At 42.4% G+C, this 16344-nt stretch overlaps 1 pseudogene; it reads left to right on the forward strand.

The window, feature by feature from the left end:
• The first annotated feature begins 427 nt into the window (after window positions 1-427).
• Window positions 428-1258, forward strand: LOC132223628 (RNA polymerase II subunit A C-terminal domain phosphatase SSU72-like; annotated as a pseudogene).
• Window positions 1259-16344: the final 15086 nt, after the last annotated feature.

Genomic DNA, 16344 nt, shown 5'->3' on the forward strand with positions numbered 1-16344 from the left:
CGAACCTAGGCCTCACACACCCAGAGCAGCAACACGCGTGCACCGGCCTGATGCCCAAGCGGGTAGGCCTCTCTCATTCCATGGCTGGGGATCTGGGCCAGTGAGACGAGGCCTCCAGATCCTGTGCACATGGCCGCAGTGTGCACAGGACACTGCACATGGCCCCACACTGTCCACAGGACACTGCACACGGCCCCACACTGTCCACAGGACACTGTGCACCGGGCCCCACACTGTCCACAGGACACTGCACACGGCCCCACACTGTGCAACGGACACTGCACATGACCCCAAGCCTTACGTCCCTCCAACGGCTTCACGTTACGTCACTTTACGCCCTACGGGTGCGTAAGGCTTGCCGGCCTGAGAGCGCCTCTGCTGGGAGGGGCCAGTGCGACCAATGACCAACGACCAAAGACCAACAGCCATGGCATCGGCGCAGCTGCGGGTGGCGGTGGTCTGTTCCAGCAACCAGAACCGCAGCATGGAGGCCCACTACCTCCTCAGCCAAAAGGGGTTCGCGGTCCGGTCCTTCGGAACGGGGTCCCACGTGAAGCTCCCGGGCCGGCGCTGGACAAGCCCAACGTGTACGATTTCAGCACCACCTACGACGCCATCTACCAGGACCTCTGCGGGAAAGACCCGGAGCTGTACGCCCGCCCGGAACGGGGTGCTGCGCATGCTGCGGAGGAACAGCACCATCAAGCTTCGGCCCGAGCAGTTCGCCAGCTGCCAGGAGCCCTTCGACCTGATCCTCACCTGCGAGGAGCGGGTGTACAACCAGGTGGTGCGGGAGCTGACCGCGCGGGAGCAGGAGACCCTGCAGCTGGTGCACGTGGTGAACGTGGACATCCAGGACAACTTCCACGAGGCCCACCTGGGCGCCGTCCTCTTCTGAGAGCTGTGCCAGTGTGTCAGCCTCCTGGACGACGTGGACAGCGACCTCGCCGAGCTGCTGCTGGAGTTCGAGGAGCACAGCGGCCAGCCCTTCCTGCACACCGTCTGCCAGGCCGCCGCCCGCCCGCCCGCCGGCCGGGCGCCGCCTGTTCGCGTGTTCCTTCCCGATGCTTGTCTCACTCCCACCGCTGCCCATGGACCCACAGACCCAGCTCTCCTCCCTCTCACAGGAGGCGAGATGCGCGTCCGTGCAGATGAGCAGCCATCAAAGGTTTTCATCCCACTTCCACCTCGAGGTGGGATCTTGTTTATGAGTTTTTCGTTAACTAATAAATGGTTTATAGTTCATTTCTCCCGGTAGCTCTGTCTCTCATTGTACACTTCTCCCCGCCCCTACCTGGCTGGAGTGTGGGAATACCGAAGGACGCAGCGGGGCTGCACCTATTAGGAGAGGACATGCAACTGTCCAATAAACAGACGCAGCTGGTTCTTCTAAAAGCCAGACGCCCCTGCAATTCTGCTGGCCCCATGGAGCTGTCTCGGGGGACCGCTGTCTTGGACACCCGCTCTTGGCCCCAGATGCTTTGGGTTGCCCACCGGATGAGAGATGAGCCTGAGCGAGCTGCCGCGTGGGAACCCAGGGGGCGGGTTGCGGCGCTGTGGGAAGCGCACATGCAGTGACCTGTAGGGACTATACACGCAGCTCTCCCTCCCTCCCTTCCTTCGTTTCCGAGCTTCCCCTATGCAAGCTGAATTGTATAACCTCATTGGTGTCAACAGGAATGTGGTGGGACCATGACATCACCTCCGTTGTTGACGGGCCCCTATGGAATTGCGTCCCTTTATTCAGCGCCTGCGTGTTCACTTGCTCTTCTGTAGGGAGAGGGAAGCCCTGAGTGTTAGGGAGCCAGGAGCTGAGAAAAGGCCAGCCTGTGCTGTGCAGCTCCTGAGCCTTCTGCAAGGGCTGCTGCCAGCAAGGGATGCCTCCAAGAGGTTAGAATGGTCCCCTGCAGAGTCACACCTACAGGATGTGAGAATGTTAGGGGGACACTACACTGGTTCCTCCCAGCTGTTTCTGGATTTGAGGTGCTGTCCTTTGGGAGTGGCACATTCCCTGGAGCTGCAGGTATTGAGGTTTTAACAATGAGATTTGGGTCTAACAAATGGATGCATTGCACTGTGTGTTGTAATCACAGGAGATAGGTTTTTCTCTCATTATGAGCTGTCATGTGAAAGGTGAAGGGTAAACAATGGAATGGGATATAGTCAATGAATCATGCCCATGCGGCTCTGTTCTGATGCTTTCTGAACGTATTGGTGCTAAGAAAACCCCCACACATTGTTATTCTTATGGGTTTTCCACAACTGGGACTAGGATTGCTCTTATAATATGTAGGATGCTGCAGATTTACACTGTGTGTGGTTCTCCAGGGCATAAAAAAGCCTTATGTCAAAGCTTAGTACAGTATTTCTTTTTTTACCTGTGACAGGAGAGTTTTAGGAAACTAGTTTTGTCGGTGGCCCAGGGAACACAGGTAGCTCAATTTTCTGAAAACAGGATTTGGTCTTCCATAATTTCTTTTCCTTTTTTTTTTTTTCATATTTCATCTTTTGTTTATTTCAATGACTGAGGAAGAAAGTTTAAGGATATAAATATTAAAACTGAAAGACTTGACTTGGCACAAGTCTTTACCAAAAGCTTTTCTTTTTCTTTTTTTTTTTTTTGTCTTCTTTTATTTTTTATTTATTTATATTTTTTTTTTATTGCTTAGGGTATTACATATGTATCCATTTTATCCCCCCGCCCTAGACAGTCCCCTAGCCTCCCCTATCACCCAGTGTCTTCTGTCCATTGGTTATGCTTATATGCATGCATACAAGTCCTTTAGTTGATCTCTTACCCCACTACCTCCTGCCCCCCAACCCTCCCCGGCCTTCCCGCTGCAGTTTGACAATCTGTTTGAGGCAGCTCTGCCTCTGTATCTATTATTGTTCAAAAGTTTAGAATGGTCTCTATTGTCCATGAATGAGTGAGATCATGTGGTATTTTCCCTTTATTGACTGGCTTATTTCACTTAGCATAATGCTCTCCAGTTCCATCCATGACGTTGCAAATGGTAAGAGTTCCTTCCTTTTTACAGCAGCATAGTATTCCATCGTGTAGATGTACCACAGTTTTCTAATCCATTCATCTACTGATGGGCACTTAGGCTGTTTCCAGATCTTAGCTATGGTGAATTGTGCTGCTATGAACATAGGGGTGCATATATCCTTTCTGATTGGTGTTTCTGGTTTCTTGGGATATATTCCTAGAAGTGGGATCACAGGGTCAAATGGGAGTTCCATTTTCAGTTTTTTAAGGAAACTCCATACTGTCTTCCATAGTGGCTGCACCAGTCTGCATTCCCACCAGCAGTGCACAAGTGTTCCTTTTTCTCCACAACCTCTCCAGCACTTGTCGTTTGTTGATTTGTTGATGATAGCCAGTCTGACAGGTGTGAGATGGTACCTCATTGCTGTTTTGATTTGCATCTCTCGGATGATTAGTGACTTTGAGCATGTTTTCATATGTCTCTTGGCTTTCTGAATGTCCTCTTTTGAAAGGTGTCTATTTAGGTCCTTTGCCCATTTTTTGATTGGATTGTTTATCTTCCTTTTGTTAAGTTGTATGAGTTCCCTATAAATTTTGGAGATTAGGCCCTTATCAGATATGTCATTGGCAAATATGTTTTCCCACACAGTGGGTTTTCTCGTTGTTTTGTTGATGGTTTCTTTTGCTGTGCAGAAGCTTTTTATTTTGATGTAGTCCCATTTGTTCATTTTTTCTTTAGTTTCAAGTGCCCTAGGAGCTGTATCAGTGAAGAAATTGCTTCGGCATATGTCTGAGATTTTCTTGCCTTTGGATTCTTCTAGAATTTTTATGGTATCCTGTCGTACATTTAAGTCCTTTATCCATTTTGAGTTTATTTTTGTATATGGTGTAAGTTGGTGGTCTAGTTTCATTTTCTTGCATATATCTGTCCAATTTTCCCAACACCATTTATTGAAGAGACTATCTTGGCTCCATTGTATGTTCTTGCCTCCTTTGTCAAATATTAATTGAGCATATTGGTTCGGGCCGATTTCTGGGCTCTCTATTCTATTCCATTGATCTATATGCCTATTCTTGTGCCAGTACCAGGCAGTTTTGAGAACAGTGGCTTTGTAATACATCTTGATATCTGGTATTGAGATCCCACCTACTTTGTTCTTTTTCAGGATTGCTGCAGCTATTCGGGGTCTTCTTTTATTCCAGATGAATTTTTGGAGAGTTTGTTCTAGATCTCTGAAGTATGCCGTTGATATTTTAATGGGAAGTGCGTTGAATTTATAGATTGCTTTGGGTAGTATGGACATTTTAATGATGTTGATTCTACCAATCCATGAACACGGTATGTTCTTCCATCTGTTTATGTCTTCCTCTATATCTTTTTTCAACGTCCTGTAGTTTTCTGAGTAGAGGTCTTTTACCTCTTTAGTTAAGTTTATTCCTAGGTAGCTTAGTTTTTTCGGTGCAATGGTAAACGGGATTGTTTTTATAATCTCTCTTTCTGAAAGTTCACTATTGGTGTATAGAAATGCCTCAGATTTCTTGGGGTTAATTTTGTATCCTGCTACATTGCCAAATTCATGTATTAAGTCTAGTAGCTTTTTGATGGAATCTCTAGGGTTTTGTATGTATAATATCATGTCGTTTGCAAATAAGGACAGTTTTACTTCCTCTTTTCCAATTTGGATGCCTTTTATTTCTTCTTCTTGCCGAATTGCAATGGCTAACACTTCCAGTACTATGTTGAACAGGAGTGGTGAGAGGGGGCATCCCTGTCTTGTTCCTGTTCTTAGGGGAAATGGTGTTAGTTTTTGTCCGTTGAGTATGATGTTGGCTGTGGGCCTGTCATATATGGCTTTTATTATGTTGAGGTATGATCCTTCTACTCCCACCTTGCTGAGAGTTTTTATCAAAAATGGGTGTTGAATTTTGTCAAATGCTTTTTCTGCATCAATTGATATGACCATGTGGTTTTTTTCTTTCAATTTGTTTATGTGATGTATCACGTTTATTGATTTGCGGATATTGTACCATCCTTGCATCCCTGGGATCAATCCTACTTGGTCATGGTGTATGATCTTTCTGATGTACTGCTGGATCCGATTTGCTAAGATTTTGTTGAGGATTTTGGCATCTATGTTCATGAGGGATATTGGCCTGTAATTCTCTTTCATTGTGTTGTCTTTACCTGGTTTTGGTATTAGGGTGATGCTGGCTTCATAGAATGAGCTTGGAAGTGTTCCTTCCTCTTGAATTTTTTGTAGTAGTCTGAGGAGGATAGGTTTTAGTTCTTCCTTGAATGTTTGGTAAAACTCCCCTGTGAAGCCGTCTGGTCCTGGGCTTTTGTTTGATGGAAGCTTTTTGATGACTGCTTCAATTTCTTCCATAGTTATTGGCCTGTTGAGATTTTTAGATTCTTCCTGATTGAGTTTTGGAATGTTGTATTTTTCTAGGAATTTGTCCATTTCCTCCATGTTGTCTAGTTTGTTGGAGTAGAGCTGTCCATAGTATTTTTTAACAATCATTTGTATTTCTGTGGGGTCTGTTGTTATTTCACCTCTATCGTTTCTGATTTTATTTATTTGGGTCCTCTCTCTCTGCTTCTTGGTGAGTCTGGCTAGAGGTTTGTCAAGCTTGTTTATCCTTTCAAAGAACCAGCTCTTGGTTTCATTGATTTTCTGTATTGTTTTTTTGGTCTCTATGTCATTTATTTCGGCTCTAATCTTTATTATCTCCTTCCTTCTGCTCACTCTGGGGTTTTCTTGTTGCTCTCTTTCTAATTCTTTGAGTTGTAGAGTTAGATGATTTACTACCATTTTTTCTTGTTTTTTGAGATAGGCCTGTAGAGCTATAAACTTCCCTCTCAGGACTGCTTTCAATGTGTCCCATAGGTTTTGGATTGTTGTGTTTTCATTGTCATTAGTTTCCAGGATGTTTTTAATTTCTTCTTTGATCTCATTGGTAACCCAATCAATATTTAATAACATGCTATTCAGCTTCCAGGTGTTTGAGTATTTTGGGTTGTTTTTATTGTAGTTTATTTCTAATATTATGCCATCGTGGTCTGCGAAGACGCTTTTTATGATTTCAATCTTCTTGAATTTGGGGATACTTTGCTTGTGACCCAGTATGTGGTCTATTTTTGAATATGTCCCATGAGCACCTGAGAAGAACGTATATTCTCTGGCTTTGGGGTGAAGTGTTCTGAAGATGTCTATTAAGTCCATCTGATCTAGTGAATCATTTAGGATTGCTATATCTTTGCTGGTTGTTTGTCTATAGGACTTATCCAGTGCTGTCAATGGTGTATTAAAGTCCCCTACTATGATTGTATTGTTGTCGATCTCTCCTTTGATATTTTCCAGGAGTTTTTTTATGAATTTGGGTGCTCCTACATTGGGTGCATATATGTTTACCAGGGTTATATCTTCTTGTTGTATTGATCCCTTTAGTATTATGAAGTGGCCTTCCTTATCTCTTGTTAAGGCCTTCACTTTGAGGTCTATTTTGTCCGATATAAGTATTGCTACCCCAGCTTTCTTTTCCTTTCCATTTGCCTGAAAGATATTTTTCCATCCTTTCACTTTCAGTCTGTGTGAGTCCCTTCTAATGAGGTGGGTTTCTTGTAGACAGCAGATGTATGGGTCATGTTTTTTTATCCATTCAGCCACTCGATGTCTTTTGGTTGGAGCATTTAGTCCGTTTACGTTTAAAGTTATTATTGAAAGGTACTTGTTTGTAGCCATTTCTTTTTTTGTGTGGCTGTTTTCTTTCTGAGCTTTTTATTTCTTATTTTTATATCAGTCCCTTTAGCATTCCTTGCAATGCTGGCTTGGTGGTGACAAACTCCCTTAGCCTTTTTTTGTCTGTGAAGCTTCTTATTTCCCCTTCAAGTTTGAATGATAGCCTTGCTGGATAGAGTATTCTTGGATTCAGTCCTTTGCTTTGCATCACTTTGTAAATTTCAGTCCATTCTTTTCTTGCCTGATGTGTTTCTGTTGAGAAGTCATTTGACAATCTAATGGGAGATCCCTTGTATGTAACTTTCCGTCTCTCTCTTGCAGCCTGTAAGATTCTCTCTTTGTCCTGAACATTTGCCATGGTGATTATGATGTGTCTTGGTGTGGGTCTTTTCGGGTTCACCTTGTTTGGGACTCTCTGGGCTTGTGTGACTTTTTTCTTCCCCACCTCAGGAAAGTTTTCTGATATTATTTCTTCGAGTAGGTTTTCTAATCCTTGTTCATCCTTCTGTTGTTCTGGTACTCCTATTATTCGTATGTTGTTTCGTTTCATGTTGTCCCAAAGCTCCCTTAGGCTCTCCTCCTGTCTTTTAATTTTTTTCTCCAATTGCAGTACATTTTGGGTGTGTTTTGCTTCCTTGTCTTCTAATTCACTTATTCGGTCCTCCGCTTCTCCTAGTCTACTGTTGATACTTTCAATGGAGTTTTTCATTGCAGCTATATCACTCTTCATTTCCTCTTGGGTCTTACTTAGGTTGTTGATTTTTTCATCTGTTTCTTCTAGCTTCTTCCATATGTTATCGATTTTTTCATCTGTTTCTTCTAGCTTCTTCCATATGTTATCGATTTTTTCATCTGTTTCTTCTTGCTTCTTGAAGAGGTTGTCGATTTTTTCCTCCATCCGGTTTATGCACTCTAGGATCCTTATTCTGAATTCTTTATCTGTCATGTTGCATGCCTCTGTATTACTTAGCTGCTTTTCTGGAGAGTCCTCCTTCTCTTTCCTTTGGGGGTTTCTTTGTCTACCCATGTTTGATCTCAATGACATATCTAGACGTTGAGTTGTTCAGTGGTTGCTCCCTTGGTGGCAGTGACTCCTTGGTCTGTGGTTGCTCTTCGGGCGGTTGCGGTAGCAGCTGCTCTTCAGTTGGCAGCAGCTCCTCTGGTGGGTGCTGTTCACAGCTGTGGTGGCTCTTCTGGCTGGTGGGGCGAGGTTTCACGTACAGCTGCTGTTCCTCAGCAGAGGATGTGGTGCTCAGGAGGTTGCTGTTGCTTGGATCTGCTGCGTTGATTTAAAGGCACAAAATACAACACAACAAGGCACCACGTACCAGGCACTATACACAAATATATTCACGATATTAATAACCCCAAGTAAAGGTGACCACCTGAATTAAGAGAATTAGGGGATAAGGAAGAAGGAAGAGAAAAAGATAAAAGAGAGAAAGGAAAAGAAAAGTAGGGACCAAAAAAAGGGAGTGCAAAAATGAAATTGGGAAAAAGGAAGGGGGAAAATAAAAGCGAGAAAAGAAAAGAAAAAAAAAAAGAGCGAAAAGAGAGAATGAAGTGGAAGAGGGGAAGAGACTTTTTATATGAGGAGAATACTCCTATAGAACAGCCATTAATCCCAACAAATTCCAGCAACAGCTCCCTGGATATGAATGCAAACTAGAAACAACCAATAATATAACGATGAAAATAGAATGGTGAACACTAATCCCAAAATAAAATAAAGAAAAAATAAAATGGCACTTTAAAAAATGGTAAAATGGTAGCAGTAATAATACTGGTTAAAAATAAGAAGGTAGTAATTAAAAGGGTAAAATCAGGTGATGGAAAAAGAAGAAAAAAAAAAAAGAACAGAAAAAAAAATTAAAAATAATTGGTTTCTTAGTTAAAAAGTGAAAAAAGAAAAAAAAATTGCAGTAGTGAATGTCCTTCGTTTCTTCTATTCTTCAGTGTGGCTCGCCTTAGACCTTCCAGGTATTCAGGAGAGTGTTGAGATTCCCTGCGATATACTGTTCCTCTGTGTTGTAAACCACAGTCCTTATTTTAAAGCATGCCGCATTTATTTCCCAGACTGCCTTATTTTGTGTTTAGCAAAGAGTCAGTTTGTGGGTCAGCCTCTGGGTGGCAGTGTTCTGGGGTTGGCCTCTGAGGCTATAGGGCCTCTCTGTCCAGTGGAAGTTCACTGCCCAGAGCTGACTGCGTAGTGGTTAGTTACCGGCGCTATGTTGTTGCTGGGATTGAAAATCCCCCTATAGGCCAGACCCTGTTAACTCCCAGGGACTGATCAGGTTATCTTAATCCTTGATCTCGTTCAGGATGGAATCTGGGTGTGGCTGTGCTCCTTGCCTGGGGGCTGGGGGGAGGAGTCTCATTCTCCGGAGAGGATGGCTGCCCCAGTCCTGGGCTCAGGGGTGTCTCAGCACTCAATTCACTACCACCTCTCCCGGCTCCCCCTCTTTCCCCAGTCTCTCCCCAGATTCCACTCCTCTGCACACTCTCCCTCTCTTCAGCACAGGTGAGTGTCTGTATCCAAAATGTCCCATGAACAGGATTCAGTGAAAACAAACAAACAAATGCCGGCCGCGGAAACGGGGAAGGCTTGGTTTCTGTAAGCTTCTTCTCTTACCAGGACTGCATGGTCAGGTCAGCTCTTCAGGCTGCCCCCTTTAGGCTCAGTCCTCCGTGATCACAGAACCCAGCTCTCAATTTCCCTGGCGGCGCCAGGAATCCCGCAGTTCTCCTTTCCCCCGTCAGGGGCTGTGCCTGTCCCAAAGGACGCGGCTGTCTGCCACGCGGTCTCCCTCCGACTCTCTGGGCTCAGAGGTCAGGCAAACTTTCCTGCCCAAATCCCTGGTTTTTTTTTACCTTTCCAGGGGAGTTCTGCTCTTCCCGGCTGCAAACCCTCTCACCAGCTGAGCAATTTCGCCAATTCGGTGTGAGTGTTACTAGCTTCAGCTTCCATTTGCTCCGGGACACGACCTGGGACACGTCTGCCTATATCGCCGCCATCTTGGTTCCTCCCATAATTTCCTTTTTAATAGCTACTGTGGAGAAACTACTTACTCTAGAACAATTATACCGTTTATAGAGCACTTGATTGTTTACCAAGCATCTTCACATGTGATTTCAGCCCCAGCAAGGATTTATTATTCTACTTTTTATAATACAAAAGTGAGGCCCGTAGACTTTAAAGAAATTTCCAGAGAGTGGCAAAACAGAAAACAAATACAAATACAAATACAAATCTTCTTCTAAATCATATACTTTTCCCCCAATAGCAGCTTGTGACTCTCACAGTGAATGCAGAATAAAACCCCAAATTTGGAGCAAGAGGTTTGGGTAGAATGTGCCTGTGTTGCTCACACTGGCATTTGGATGCCAAGACAAACCAGGCAAACACTTTTGTTGTTTGGCTTAAAGTATTGGTTCTCAGGTGTGCGCCCTGGGCCAGCAGCCCCATCAGCATGACCTGGGAGCTTGTAACAGACTCTCAGGCCCCAACTCAGACCTACTGGATCAGCAACTCTGGGAAGGAGCCCAGAAATCTGTGTTGTGAACCAGTCCTTCAGGTGATCCTGATGCCTGCTGCTGTTAGAGAAACACGGATTTAAAGGTAAAATCTCACAAATGTCCCCTCCCCTCCCATCCCCTTATCCCACAATCCAGCCTTTAGTTGGAAAGCCTTTTCTGTTGCAAAATAAGCATTTCCCGCATCAGGAAGGTTTTCTCTATAGCAGTGAGCAAAAAACAGGCACAAATGCTGTGAGAGTTTGGAAGAGAGAGGAGGTGAAGGAAAACGTTGCTAGTTGAGAGCATAGCGTTATGCTGGAAGGCTGTTAGGAGTCTCAGGACTTGGAACTTCAGAGTTGAGAAGAGAAAACAAGAAAGAAAATGAAGAAAGGGCTGAATTTACACTCACTAAATGTACACTTTCCAATTATGTGCAAGACTAGTTCTAGCACAATCAGTTACTTTTCCTGAAATGCTATTGTCATTTAAAATTGATAATTGCAGCCCATTGGTTCAACTAATCAATTGATACCATCTACCAAGTTTAAAAATAAAAGCAAACATGGTAACTCTCAGTAGAAATCAATGAACGGGGCATACCTTCTTCATGTCTGGAAAGGATCTGGGTAATGCAGAAGTAATATGTATTTGTCCAATGGAATGTGCCTGGACCAGCTCCTAAGACACCTAAGACACGTCAGGGGAACTCCATGGGTTTGGAGGAACTAATAACAGAGTACAAAGTAACGGCAAGCGTTTATTCTCCTCACAAAGCCCAACTTAGTTTGTTTCACGAGTCTTTGCTGCACAAGTTAATAGTTACAACCACAAGGTTTACCAGGTAGAAATCACAAGGATGCTTTCTTGTTCATTTAAAAAAGTCAAAAGAGAGATGCCGTGCTCTTACATAGTAGTGGAAGTCCCTTTCCTGTTGTTTACTTTTGTCCACATTTGGGCCCGGGTAGGGTAGTAACTTCCAGTAACTTGTTATAATGACAGGCAGTAGCCCCATGCTTGAGCTTTAGGAAGAAGCATTGGTGTGTCCCTTGCTGGACCCTTTGACTCTCTAATGCTAAATGGATGCACTTAGAAGAGTACATTTTACCTGATAGTATAGAATGTGAAGGCCTTGCTATAGAAATGTTACTCATTTCTTAGAGATACGTGCACAAACATTTGGAGAGTAATTTCCCTCAAGTCAAATGCCCTTAGTTTCAGGAGCAGGCTCCACTCCTCTTCAGAGCAGGAGAGCCTAACTGATGCTGTTGTCATTTCCGACTTCCCCCCTTTTAATCTTGGCCACAGGTATGTATTTGTGACCATGCACTTCACAGAAAGCCCTCCAGTGGCCAGCCCATCTTTTCAGATTCATTGATGGATGTTTCTCTGAAAGTCATTTTCCTATAGGCCAGACTTATTTTTAACAGTTTTATCGAGATATTGTTGACATAAAAATTGTGCATATTTGAAATGTAGCCTTGATGTTTTGATATCCATACACATTATGTAATGATCACCGCAATCAAGCTAGTTAACATATCCATTACCTCTACACAGTTGTGATTGTGTGTGTGTGTTAAGAAGATTTAAGGGCTATCGTATCAGCAGATTCCAAGAATACAAAACAGTATTATTAATGGACACCACCATTGCTGTACATTAGATTTCTAGAACAAGACAAGTTATCAAACTATTTTTCAATCACATATTTTTAAAATTATTTGGATATAGAATCTTGGAGGAAAAAAATATTAGGTTTAATTGAGCAACAACAATAAAACCTCTGTTCCTTTGAACCTCATACCAGTCATCTATGACATTATCTAGGAATCCCATCATCCACTCTCCTCATCCTGTCCAATCACTGAGACTTTTCCACCTGGATCCTGTTTTCTATCCTAATTTCTCCATCATTCTTGATGATGCAAGCATCCTTGTAAGTAATGTCTCCAGTCTCCCTTGCTCCAGCCTCCTGTTGCCTTTACAGGGTGGGAAGTCGGTGACTAATACTCATAGGGGTCCCTAGGGACCAAACTCTAGTGTAGAGAAGGAGGGATGCTTATGTAAATGCAGCCTAAAATTACATGAGGTGTTTGCTTATTTGTCTTTATCATCTTGGAGCTGTCATGGCCCCTGATTGATTGATATTGAGGATGTGTTTCCTCAGTCAATGAGATTCTAGAAAATCAGCTGCATGTCAGAAAATCAACCCTGGTACCCACCAGTGGGCTGCCTTGTTCTGTGGTCCTACAACCAGCTGGACTATGCTGTCTTATAGGGCACTGGGTCAGGTTGGTGACATGTGTTCTATCCATGTTTTTTGAATCTGTTCCAGCTCATTGTTCCTGTAGGGAACGCGATTGAGAGTTGTTTACATGGGTTTCGTGACAGAATAGATCCCTGAAAATGATTTAATTCCCTGTAGTTGGTTTTTACAGCCTGCTATTGTGAAGGTTGTCCCCTAAGCCAGCTGCTGGACAGCAATTAGTACAGTACTAGTGAGACAACAGAATGGAGGAGAAAATGAAGGTGGAAGGTTGTGTCCAATCTGGTCCAAGTAACCTGAAGTTTTATGCTAGCTACTAATTGAACACTTATAAGTGTAGGGCATTCTTACATATTTTTAATTCTGTGTCTACAAGGTACGAGGTCTTGTTTTGTCTTTGTGTCAGTGGTTAAAACTGTGCCTGAAATAGTGGTGCTGAAACTCCAACGTAGGAATGCTTAAGCCCCAAACCAGCGGTTCTAAACCTGTGAGTGACATACCCTTTTAACAGTCGAACGACTCTTTCACAGGGGTCGCCTAAGACCATCCTGCATATCAGATATTTGCATTACGATTCATAACAGCAGCAACATTACAGTTATGAAGTAGCAACGAAAATAATTTTATGGTTGGGTCACAACATGAGGAACTGTATTTAAAAGGCTAGAAGGCTGAGAACCACTGCCCCAAACTGATGGTTTTAACCACCCTGCTCAATTTCTGCTAACCCTGCCTCACTTCCCTCCTCAGCTCCCAAACCCTCAAGATAATGGAGAAATTATCTACATCTGATCCATCTTTGTGTTTCTTCACTTGGTGTGTATATAGTAAGTGCTCAATATTTGATTGTAAAATGAATACAATTTTATAAAACAGATCTGCAGTAGGTCCTAATATTTTTAAGAGGCTTGTGCACAAAATGAAAAAAAAATCTGTATCAAAAATAAAAGTCTCTTTCCCTCTTGGTCAATAATGTTTTAATAGGTACAATGAAAGGAGAAATATTTAATTCAGGGAGAGGTAACAGTATGTTTGGTTTGTGAGGAAAATGTGACAGCTGAGTAACAGGTTCAAGTGCTATAGCCCTCCCTACCTCCATGGCCTTACAGTGACCTCATCATGGGCAGAGGCACCTCCCTGCCTTTGACTTTCAGCTTGACCTGCTGACTTGCTCTGTCCTATGATATGTGGGTGGAAGTGACTAAGAATCAGTTTTAAATCTAGACCTTACAAGGCCTCACATATTTCTTCTTCCCTCTTGCACCTCAAGCATTAGCATGAGGAGAGCTTTGGCCAGGTGGTGCACTTTCAACCTGGGTCTCTGATGAGACACGTAGAGTAGATCTGAGTCAGCCCAGCCTACTCAGATTGTCTGACTTTCAGTTGTTTGATTCACCCCATCCAATTGCAGATCCAGTGAAATAAATATTTCTGTTAAAGCCACTGAATATAGCATATGTTCCTATTGTTTTCAGAGTTAATTGCCGGGGGCTCTAATTGAACAATGTGCTGAATAACAACAATGATTTGCTCACTAGCTCCCACGCTTCAATATTTTAGAGATGGCCCAGGATTGGGAAGCTAGCACAGTTAACCTATTAAACAGCCAGAGACATTCCCAAGTCTGTCAAGAAGACCAGCCTCCCTGAGATAACACCTTAATGTAGAGATTATATCCTTTTTTTTAGCAAGTTAGACTTGGATATTCATAAGCATGATTAGAAAATGTCTAATATTGTCGGCAATTCACTTTAAAACATTTAAAATGTGGTTTGTGTTATGCATGTGTTATATTACACTATCTACCCTAGAGTTCACTAGTGAACATTTAAAGCCCCTAATCAATAGTATACACTACTGGGTCTAGTTTATTTATTATTTCAGAGCCTGTATTCATAAATTCAGCCCTCCTGGTGCCCTTCCTTTATCTTTATCTCTGATCAGCATCAGGTGTTTTGTTAATTAGAATAATGTAAAGAATGATTTTAGTTGTGAACTCAACATATGTGGATTGGCTAGAAATATTATCTATGTTTCTGCCTTTGCAGGAATTGGATAAGACATCCTGAGAAGCCAGGGTCCTGTACCTCTTAAACTGGTGCCCAAGATCTATGATTAGCTCTGGTTCTTATATGTAGCCACTTTTGGAGGATTCTGAATAGTCTCAAGTCAGTCTTACATAGAAATCTGCAACAAAATGTTTACTGAAATGCCTAAAAGAACAATAGTATAACTACTTTCTCATAACTATGGTATCTGTAGAAGACTGCACTTGTAGGACATTTGGTCCTGTCCATAATGTCCAATGAGTCATTTAGTCCAGATCAAAAGGCCCTTGATATTTGGTTCTGCCAAAACTTCATCATGAATTACAATAAAAAACAACATAAATAAAAATTTAACAAAGTTAAATGTTTGTATTATTTAAAGAATTATGGACCAAGTATCTCCATGGACTTTTTGGACAGGACCAAATATTAAGGACTCTTAGGCATAGACCAAATGTCTACATGGCTGCTTTGGACAAGATCAAATGTCTATTAATCCAGAACACTCTGAATTATAGCAGGGGTGGGTAATGTCTAGCCCCTGGGCTGTATATGATCTGCAAAATCATTTGGTCTGGCTCCACCAAGGCATTAGGTCTGAGTTAAGTAAATGTTTGACCAAATATAGCAGCTAACTTTTAAGTTGATAATTTTGTATGGCCTGGGAATGATGTTATAAATATCCAAATGGCCCTTGGCAGAAAAAAGGTTCCCCACCCCTGAATTATAGCATACTATTGGTGGTGAGGTCCTGGAGGCAGAGACATAGAGACATTTTTCTGTCACTAACTATTATAGATTACCAATATCCACCAAGGCAACCCAATATTTGAGTATACCCAAATTGCCTTAGTTCAGTTACAATTGCTTCTTAAAAAGATTGAGTTGGCCCAGCTGGTTTGGCTCAGTGGTTGAACAAGGAGGTCACGGTTCAATTCCTGGTTGGGGCACATGCCCAGGTTGAGGGCTTGATCCCCAGTAGGGAGTATGCAGGAGGCAGCCAATCAATGATTCTCTCTCATCATTGATGTTTCTATCTATCTCTCTCCCTCCCCTTTTCTGTCTGAAATCAATAAAAATATATTTACAAAAAAGATTGAGTTAAAACCTAGTCATATGTGGAATGAATAAATAAAGGGGGTATATATCTTCAATGAAATTTTACTAAGCAACATAAAAAGTGTTGCTATATGTAACATAGGGTAAATCTCAAAAACATTATGCTGACCTGTACACTTCACATTTTGCTGTATATACTAGTATATTCTACCCCAATTAAAAAATAACTAGCCATAAGAAAGATATCAAGAAAATCAGCATATGCATGACATGCCAGGAATATTCCTACCTATTCAGAACTCTGATTCTTGCCTATAAATTCTCCTCATTTTCAAATAAATTTTGAATTACAGGCTGCCACCTTCTCATTTTTCCGTTTATTTTGAGGCTCCCAGGAACTTCAAATATTCAGCTAATTGCATTACAGGAGGGCCACACTTTTGTACAAATCCAAGGCTGCTTTCAATAGACTATGGAGTGAATATGTGAAGAGCTCCTGCAGGAATTTTGCAGGGACAGATGGCACTAACTAGAAACTAGAACTCTTTCAACTATACTACATTCTAGCATGAGATTTTCTTATATTTAATTTTGTGGGTTGCTTAAGGTAAAGTGATTCCTTCAGTATCCATTATGCAAATTCACTTTATTTAAAAAGAATAGTATGTTGATATATTTTTCAAGTAGTTGAGGATTAAATGAAAATTTTAGTTGTTTTAGAAAGCT

This window comes from Myotis daubentonii, chromosome X, assembly GCF_963259705.1.
Source record: "Myotis daubentonii chromosome X, mMyoDau2.1, whole genome shotgun sequence".
Taxonomy (NCBI): Eukaryota; Metazoa; Chordata; class Mammalia; order Chiroptera; family Vespertilionidae; genus Myotis; species Myotis daubentonii.